At 37.0% G+C, this 9438-nt stretch overlaps 1 pseudogene; it reads right to left on the bottom strand.

Annotated features, from left to right (window-relative positions):
• Positions 1 to 7026: 7026 nt before the first annotated feature.
• Positions 7027 to 7509, bottom strand: LOC118006782 (annotated as a pseudogene).
• Between the last annotated feature and the right edge of the window lie 1929 nt (positions 7510 to 9438).

Here is a 9438-nt window from a genome sequence, read left to right as displayed (position 1 = left end):
AAAATCCTCTGTGTAACTAACGCTTTGCCTCTAAAATTAGCTTTTTGGAACAAAGTAAAAAGTTTTGTTTTGTTTCGTTTCATAACAGATTAGTCTAATATGAGGTAATGGTAGTATAATATAATAATTCATTTAATAACCCAGGTAAAGTTATAGTTTTATTTTCCAAGAATGGGTATTGCCAAGGAATACTTCTAGTCTATTTTTTAATAAGTTAAAATTGTGGAGGATTCTGGACATTAAATTGAAGCAGTTACCTTCTTTAAAAATATCTCTTCTGGGATGCCTTCGGCTCAGGTCATGATCCCAGTGTCCTGGGATTGAATCCTGCATAAGGATCCTTGCTCAGTGGGGAGCCTGCTTCTCCCTTTCCCTGCAGCTCCCCCTGCTTGTGCTCTCTCAATCTGGCAAATAAATAAATAAAATCTTTAAAATAAAATAAAAATATCTCTTCCAAACTGTACTTTATCTAAAATGTAAATTAATTTTAGTCACAGAACTTATACATTTTAGGGCGCCTGGGTGGCTCAGTCGTTAAGTGTCTGCCTTCGGCTCAGGTCATGATCCCAGGGTCCTGGGATCAAGCCCCACATCGGGCTCCCTGCTCAGTGGGGAGTCCGGTTCTCCCTCTCCCTCTGCCCCTGCTTGTGTCCCCTCTCTCACTGTGTCTCTCTCTGTCGAATAAATAAATAAAATCTTAAAAAAAAAGTATACAGGGGCGCCTGGGTGGCTCAGTTGGTTAAGCGACTGCCTTCGGCTCAGGTCATGATCCTGGAGTCCCGGGATCAAGTCCTGCATTGGGCTCCCTGCTTGGCGGGGAGTCTGCTTCTCCCTCTCCCACTCCCCGTTTGTGTTCCCTCTCTCGCTGTGTCTTTCTCTGTCAAATAAATAAATAAAAAATCTTTAAAAAAAATTAAAAAAAGTATACATTTTATACTAAAATTTTAAAAGAATACTTTGAAGAGAAAAAATAATTCATTTATATGAATTAGCTGACTAATTTAACAAAGATTTATTAAATACTTGTGCAATATTTATTAAATGCTTGTTATCCATGGGGTGCTAACTTAACCCTAATATGTGTTGAAAAGTTTGTGGCACCTTTGGTGATGTGTCTGGCATTTAGTGGAGGCCAGCCCCAGTTATCCTGTAGTACTTGTATTATCTGTCCCTTCCCAGCTAAAGTAGGCAGTTTCCACCTCAAACATCTTCATGTCTCTTCTCTTGGTGAGAGTTTTCTCAAGCATCACAGGAGCTTACTCAGTCACAGGCAGGGCAACCTGGAAGTGAGGAGTAAAGATCGCAGTGGGTCAAGGGAATCCATGGATAAATGTCCCAGCTTTCCTATCCTTGGGTAAGATAGGTAATTCTGAGGCATGTGCCACATGGATTCTCATGGGGGCTGGCCCTCATTTACTCACAGAGATGACTCAAACATTACCTCCTCCATTATTCCCTTTTCATCTTTCCTTCTACTCAAGGTCTTGTCTCATTGACTGCTTTGGGGAGATGCCAATCTAAGACACAGTCTCTCCTAAGAAGGAATGTTCTGAATGCTTCAAGACTATTGAATGTTCTGCTGGGTATCCAGTAGATTATATATGCACACACAGCACTCGTGTGTGTGTATGTGTGTGCATGTGTGTGTATATACAAACATATATAACAAACTATACATTTATATATGTATATATATTTTAATAGGTCTAGAATCTAAGAATATAAAGCAGATTTTGCATGGTTTCAATACATATTAAATTTTTCAAGAATACAACTATGGGGAAAAATGGAAAGATTTTATTTAATTTTGTTTCCATCTTCATCAAGAAGTTTTTGGCATTTTGGGAAATCTTACCACATTGGTAGAAACTTGTCTTTTGAATAGACCATTGTGGCTGCAATGTAAAGAACCTAATGAGTAGGCCATTGTTGATGTTATTGACCAACTAGATGGCTTTGGCAATTGTTACAAGGCAAAAAATGGTAGCTTGGGCTAGAGAAATTGTCTTGGATCTGAAAATAATGATACAGATTGCAGGGAGAGTCGAGTTAGAACCAATGAATATGGGTTGAGAGAAATAGAAATATGTGAAGAGTGTCTGCCAGCTGTTAGTTTTCTGGGTGGTATAACTGGATAGATGGTGGTAGTAACGTACACTAAGGCAAAGCAAACTAGAAGAGAATCGTCTTTATAGGTGAATCCTGAGTTTGGTTTCCATAGACTTAATTTGAGTTGTCATTGAGATATGCAAAAGGAGATGTCAGGTAAGCACTTAAATATTTATAAGTCTGGAAACTGGAGAATAGGTCAGGTTTAGAGACATAAATGTCGTATTTCATCATCCTGTGGGTAAGTAATAGATTTTGATGGCATAACTGAGATTGCCCAGGGAGAGAATGCAGAGTGAGACAAGAAGCCTGAAAGGAAGCTTTGAGGATCTCTGATATTTAATTTTGGGGTAATGTTCAAAACAAGCTGTAAAGCAGAAGCCAGCAAGGTAGGGGAGACCGAGAAGATATAATCACAACAGCCAAGGGAAGAGAGTACTTCTAGAAAGATTAAATGGCAGATTTTGCTTAACAGTCACAATAGCAGCTAAAAGTTACTAATTTGGTTTGGCAGCAGGCAAGTCAGAAAGAACGGAATTCAAATTTTGTTTTGCCATTGCATGTTTACTTGGTAAACTGAAGCAAGTTACTTAAAATTCCTCCATGTATATAGTCTAGGTAGAATTACTGATCTCACAGGAATATTTCCAGGATTAAATGAGATAGTATTTGTCTAGGGCTCAGCATACACAATCTTAATTAATAGAAATTTCAGCAAGGGTGGAGGAGGTCCCAGGTCAGCTTTACAACATCCTTGTAACCTCCTGGACATTCAGTGTAACCAAGAGGAATTGAATTGCTGATCATTCAGGTAGTATAAAGGAATTCCTAAAGCAATTCCAGTAGCTAAAAATTCAGTGAGCAGTGTTTGTTACAGAACTTAATTATGGTTAAATCACATTTATTAAGCATCATTAGGGAATAGTGGCATCTATATCAGGACATTTTCCATGCTATACTCTACCTTACTACTCTGTTACCATGCCTGCTTTTTAAAACATTTCCTGTTATCTTCTCTCGCTGGTAGTCCATGGTGATTTCCAGTTGTGGCAGGATGCCTGAGGCTAAGGATCATTTCCTTATAGCCTCACACAATCACTTTTGTTCTGCTTTAATCAGTAATGAGGCCATTGCCTTTCCTTTTCCCCATGATATGGCTTAAATTTGGGGTAGTGAGTAGCTTCTTTATGCAAATTTATAATGTAGATATGTATTAAATATATTAAATGATAGCTAGACAAATTTTCTAATTGCCATTTCTGGTTCATGTTATGAATATTCACCTACGCCTTCAAAATAATACCTTATTTTATTTGGTCAGTGGACCTTTAGTGTACTTAAGAATCCTCTGGGGAGGGGTTCCTGAGTGGCTCAGTTGGTTAAGCGTCTGCTTTGGCTCAGGTCAGGATTGATCTGGAGTCCCAGGATTCAGCCCTGCATCAGGCTCCCTGCTTAGTGGGGAGTCTACTTCTCTCTCTGACCCTCCCCCATCTCGTGCTCCCCCCCTCTCAAATAAATAAATAAAATCTTTAAAAAAAAAAGAATCAACTGGGGAACTTGTTAAAAACTCTGTATCTCAAAATAAATAAATAAATAATAAAAAATCTAAACCTCAGCCTTTGCTACCAGAGTTTGATTCAGTAGGTTTTGTTTGGCACTCAGAAATCTTAATTATTAAAAGGCCACTAACATAATTCTGATATATATCAAGCACTCAGTGCAGGAAGTGTAGTGGCTTAAAATTTTGGGCTAACTCGATACACTGGATTTGAGTCCCAGCTCTGTGACTTAGTAGCTGTGAGACCTTAGGCAATTTACTTAATCTTAAGTTTCCTTATATAGAAAATGAAACTCATAACAGTAGCTACATTATAGGTTTAATGTGAGGATTAAGTGAGTCAGTCATAAAAGCATTTAGCACAGTACCTGGCACATACTAAGTGCTCATCTTAGGTCAAGCTCCTTGGAAAGCAGAGCTTAAAACAAGGATTTGTGCAGTTGCTTATTTGAGAGGTGATCTTAGGAAACAAGTGAGGGATGAAGGAGAGAGAGAAAAGCCAGTGGAAGTTGAATTAATAGGCTGGTTACCACTGAGGGTGACTAGGGTTCAATACCATAGGGAACCTTCTGAGGGGCACCTTAGTACTGTCCCACCAGAAAAAGGAGAGGCTCAGGAATCAATTCACCACTCCTGTCCCCAACTGGCTGAAAGTTGCCTGGAGGAGGTAATTTTTTTTCCACTTCTGGTCTGTACCTGTTCATGGGTGATCATCTGTCTTCCTTGACTTCGAAGAAAGCCTTGAGGCTCAAAGCAGAAACACCACTGGCATGATAGGGGCCCTGGCATTATGCATGAAACTGTCAACCAGAGCTGAGCTGAAATTAGGGGGCCAGGAGTTATCATAGGCATCTGCTGCAATTGTTAGTTATAAATGACACATTATGTGCTCCATAAATGTGTTAGTCATTATTTTCAGATTTTAGACATTGTGCTAAAGTTCCTTACATGCTCATTTCACTTACTTTCATTAAAACCCTTTGAGGTGTTACTATGTTCATTTCACAGAAACTGATATAACTGGAAAGATTACATAAAATGAAATGCACAATATCACACTTAAGAAGGGGTAGACATGTTTTACAACTAAATTGTTTTTAACCATGACTATCTTTACCTCAGCAGGGATAAATCTGAACAGTGGTAAGAGAGAACAAAGTTCTAATTGACTTAATTTCCCAATGGGTAAAGTTGTCTTTTGTCACAATGTTTAAGAATTTAACCATAAAATGAATGATAAAATTATGTATGAAGCTAATAAAAACCAGAAAATTCATTAACATCTAATAATTTTTTGGCAGATATTGCTATGAAAATAATTTTTATTATGTCTACTTCACAAAAAAGAAAATTGATGTAATAAAAGAGATTATGAGACAGGCCTGGATTTATTGACTAATCGTCTTGAATTAAAAACAATTACTTGAAAATTTCAGCTTGGTGTTTAATATCATGAAACGATACAATGCAATGTATTCCTTTTAAGACCTTTCCATATTCTAGCATAGAGGTTAAACAATACCTTCAAAAGGAACATTTTTTAAAAAAGACTATTTTGCTAAGATTGAAACATGAAATCTCTGATATGCTGAGGAGTGATTTTGAAGTGGGACCTGGTGCTGTGTCTGCACTTGGGCTGAGCAGACCAGCTGTGCTAGTTGTTCTGTTGGAAGGAATACCTGCTGGGAGAGTAGTCTGCATGTGTTCCTTAATTTCCTGCATTATCATATCCTTATAATCAGTTTCTAAACCATGCTGCCATTATGAAGACTGAAATACAAGGTGCCAGGAGAATTTCTAGGAGATGCAGTTTGAAGTGGAATATTTTATTTAGCCTCTTATCACTCAGTGTGTGTGTGTGTGCGCGTGTGTGTGTGTGTTTCTGTGTGTGTGTATGAATATATACATATATGTATATACACATAGATTTTTATGTTTGCCTTACCTAAGCCATGAGCCACTTATGTTAATTTATCATAATGAGGTCTCAGATGGTCTTCAAGTAGTTAAGTAAGAAATATTATCTCACTTAAGGCTGAATCAGACAAAATGTATTTGGGTTGTACATACACTGAGAGAAGAAAAAAATTACATCTTATGGACACACTGCAGGGTCTAAAATAATGGCTACACTTTTAATTGAAATGACAATGATATTTTTTTGAAATGAAATGACTATGATTGGCAATGACAGTGATATTCTTTTTGTAGTTTAATTGAAAATGACAATGATACTCTTTTTGTAGTTTAATGATTAATGCTTCTTTACAGGGGAGTGGATGCATGAAGTAAACTGATCCATAAGAACCATATTTTTATGAGACTCCAGTACTCCTTGTCTATCCTTTAAATATTCTTGAACCATTAGCCATTTTATTCCATGCAGTTTAGCACTGCATAGAGACACTGTGGACTTTTGCAGTTAGTGAGAATTTAGTTTTAACTTCAGAGAACAATGATTATTTTTATTAGGAATACTAATTCGTTTTTTATAAAATATTTTGATAGGGTTAAATAGTAAAATTTGTCTTCTTTCTTTTACATTTTCCAATTGCTATTATTGATAAGACTAAGTTTATATTGTTTAAAACTCAAAAGTTTTAAGCATGGGTGAAATGGAAGATGGTATGATACTTAAAAACAAAACAAAACAAAACACAAAAAAACAAGGTAGAGTGTCCAGAAGAGGAGCCCATGTTCAGAAAAAATTAAATGCTTAGATTAGGGCATATTGGGTCTGAAGTGGTAAAGAGAAATTCATGTGGAAGAATCAGCAGGTCATTTTTGCATGCTCTACTGAGCCAAATGCTCAGATTCCCTCAAGCAAATTAATAATGTTTACTTCTTCATGTTTGAAGTGACCCTCTGAATTCATTAAAAAAAAAGTTCACATTAATTTGGTGGTAAGAATCAAATGTGAGCGACAGTAAGTAGCAAAATGTAAAGCCTCAAATGTTTGGGCATCTCACTTCGAGTGGACACAGCTCTGGACTATCCATGAAGGCTACCCGATTAAATTACCTAAGCCCAAACTGCCTTCTCTGTGCTGATGATAATCACTTATTTCCAGACTAGATTTCTTTCTAAAGCCCTCTGGATTAGTCCACTTAAAATGACCGCAGGGAATTTTATGCTAATATGCTAATAAGCAGTCACACTTTTCCCATGCAGTATCTACTCTTCCTATGTTCTTTATGTCAGGGAAGAACATCTCAAGCCTAGAAAATTACAGTCCTAGAAATTGTGTATTTTTAAACTTTTAGGACTTTTTCTTTCTTTCTTTTTTTTTTTTTACCATATAATTATTTTTAATGTCCAGCATTTACAATATGAGGGCCAGAGCTTTCTCCCCAACTCGTTTATAAATTCTCAATTGGCTTGTGAGGCCAATAGGGATACTTCTTCTTGTCTAATTTGATTTCTGGGAAGACTTCATTCAGGTCCTCAATGGTCATCTGATCAAATGGAATTATGTTCCTCCTCCTCTCCAGCTCTTTTTCATATTCCTCAATCCTGGCCTTTGAGAGAGACAAAGACTCAGCACAACTTTTCACATCTTCTTTTTCTTTAGCATCCACCTGAACAGTATATTTATCCTCTGGCACAGGAATCTTCAGGGCATTAAACTTCTCAAAGTCATCTACCAAACCAGCCTTCGCCACATTGGCCTTGTAGTAAGCCCAGTCGATAGCAGGTGGTTTCTCAGGGAGAGTAGCCAACCTGGAGGTCAGTGTCTCATTCCAGGATTTCAGGGAGTTAGCAATAAACTTCTGGTTTCGGGTTATGATCTCCCAAAAAGCTGCCCAGTCAATGGTTTTTAGAGCAAGTTTTCACACAGCCATCTTGAGATCCTTCACCGACCCCGGAGGCCCCAGGACTTTTTCTTTTTCTAAAAAAGCAGTATGAATGGAATATTCCTTTCTCTTTCCGTTCAGCTTCTTTTGGAAATGGACCCCAATAAAACTGTAGTTTATAATTTCTCATTTTTACCATGTATGATTATTATATCTTATGTTCTTGGATTTAAAAACACATGAATGGGGCACCTAGGTGGCTCAGTCAGTTATGCATCTGACTCTTGATTTTGACTCAGGTTATCATCTCAGGGTCCTGAGATCGAGCCCAGTGTCGGGCTCAGCTCTGACCATGGAGCCTGCTTGGGATTCTCTCTCTCCTGCTCCCTCTTCCCCTCCTCCCCTCCTCTCCCGGCTCGTCCTCTCTCTCTCTAAAATAAAAATTAAAAATAAATTTAAAATATTAAAAGACATGAATAAAATGTCTTATATTTCTTTTTTACTCTAAGTCACCCCCTAAACAAATAAATCCCCAAACTGAATAAGTTGCTTTCTACTTATGAGGTCCTCAACTATGCATCAGTGGTTTATCGTTCCTGATAGCAATAGATTTCCCCAGAGAGACCTCATCAATTTTGTTTCCACCATATTCAATGAACAAAAAATTTCATTTTATAACTTGATGATATTGGCCATGTGCTCTTCTGTGAAAGAGATGGTAGTCAGGGTGGAGAAACATGCTTATCTGGCTGGCTGGCTTGCTGATGTATGTATCTACGTTATGTTATGTATGTATGTATGTGTTTGCTTGTTTATTTGTTTATATATTTATATAGTTATGTGTTCTGCTCCCATAATTCCTTTTGAGTGTGTTCAAACATCTTTATAAATTAAAACTTGCAGAGTGCACAGACTGAGTGCAAAATGCTATAGTTGACTCTAAGCCCATTTCTGGAGGCACCAGAACAAGAGCAACAGGTCTGTTCCTTCCCACTTCAAACTTACTGAATTCCAAAAATTGGCTGTTAACAAATTGTAAAAAGGAAAAAAAAGTAATTCTTAAAATTATAATTAGAAAAATTATTGCATAAAAATTATTGTATATACTTTAAATATTCTTTCATCTAAAAATGCTGAGAACTTGGTATTTATTAGTTATTTATTTATCTTTGTGATTTATGGTTGCTATATGGTAAAGAACTTCAACAACTAAATCCAAAAGAATGAAGTCTTAACACAGTATTATAGTGATTATTTGAGAAAAAAATAGTATTTTTAGTATGACAAAAATCTATGAATCAATAAATGAGATTCTTTCTGCTTGATTCCTTGAATTATCAGTCTAATATGCTATTTATCTGAGAAATGATAGCCATTCTCATCAGTCAGCTAGAAGTTAAAAAGGGTTTGAAGAGTTTGGCCAAGTGTTGCACTTTGTCAATGTTTGCTTTTTCGTATCCCCTCTTACAATATTAATATTTAAACAAATATTCAACATACTACTGTAATATTCCCCATCTATGTATATGTTGGAGTCAATTAAAACATAATCTAATATAATGTCTGCATGAGGATTGGATTTATAATTTCATTGTGAGATTTTAATTCCTTATTGGCCAGAGCATTTCCAAGGTATTAATATTGAACTTTTCTTTAACCAGAACACCAGTGCCATAACCAGCTTATCAGGGTGATTGAGAGTTAAAGATTGTGCATACATGTCCCTGTTTCTTCACCAGCATCACCAATCCAACCATACTGGAGAGGTGCAATCATCCTCTTGCTAAACTGGTTTTCTGCTCCACTCCATTTTCCTAGTATGTTGCAAGGCCTTGTAGATGCCTTCTGTGTTCACTCCATCCCTTACTGTATTGCACAGGCTTCAGTGTCCCCATACAAAAAGATCCTTGTGCCTTTTGCTCCTGTGACTGTTGCTATGGCAGCTCTTATTTTCTGAGCTACACACACTCCACTTCA

The sequence above is a fragment of the Mirounga leonina genome, unplaced genomic scaffold (assembly GCF_011800145.1).
Source record: "Mirounga leonina isolate KUSES-001 unplaced genomic scaffold, KU_Mleo_1.0 Mir_99, whole genome shotgun sequence".
Taxonomy (NCBI): domain Eukaryota; kingdom Metazoa; phylum Chordata; class Mammalia; order Carnivora; family Phocidae; genus Mirounga; species Mirounga leonina.
This window is presented reverse-complemented; position numbering and strand designations above follow the sequence as displayed.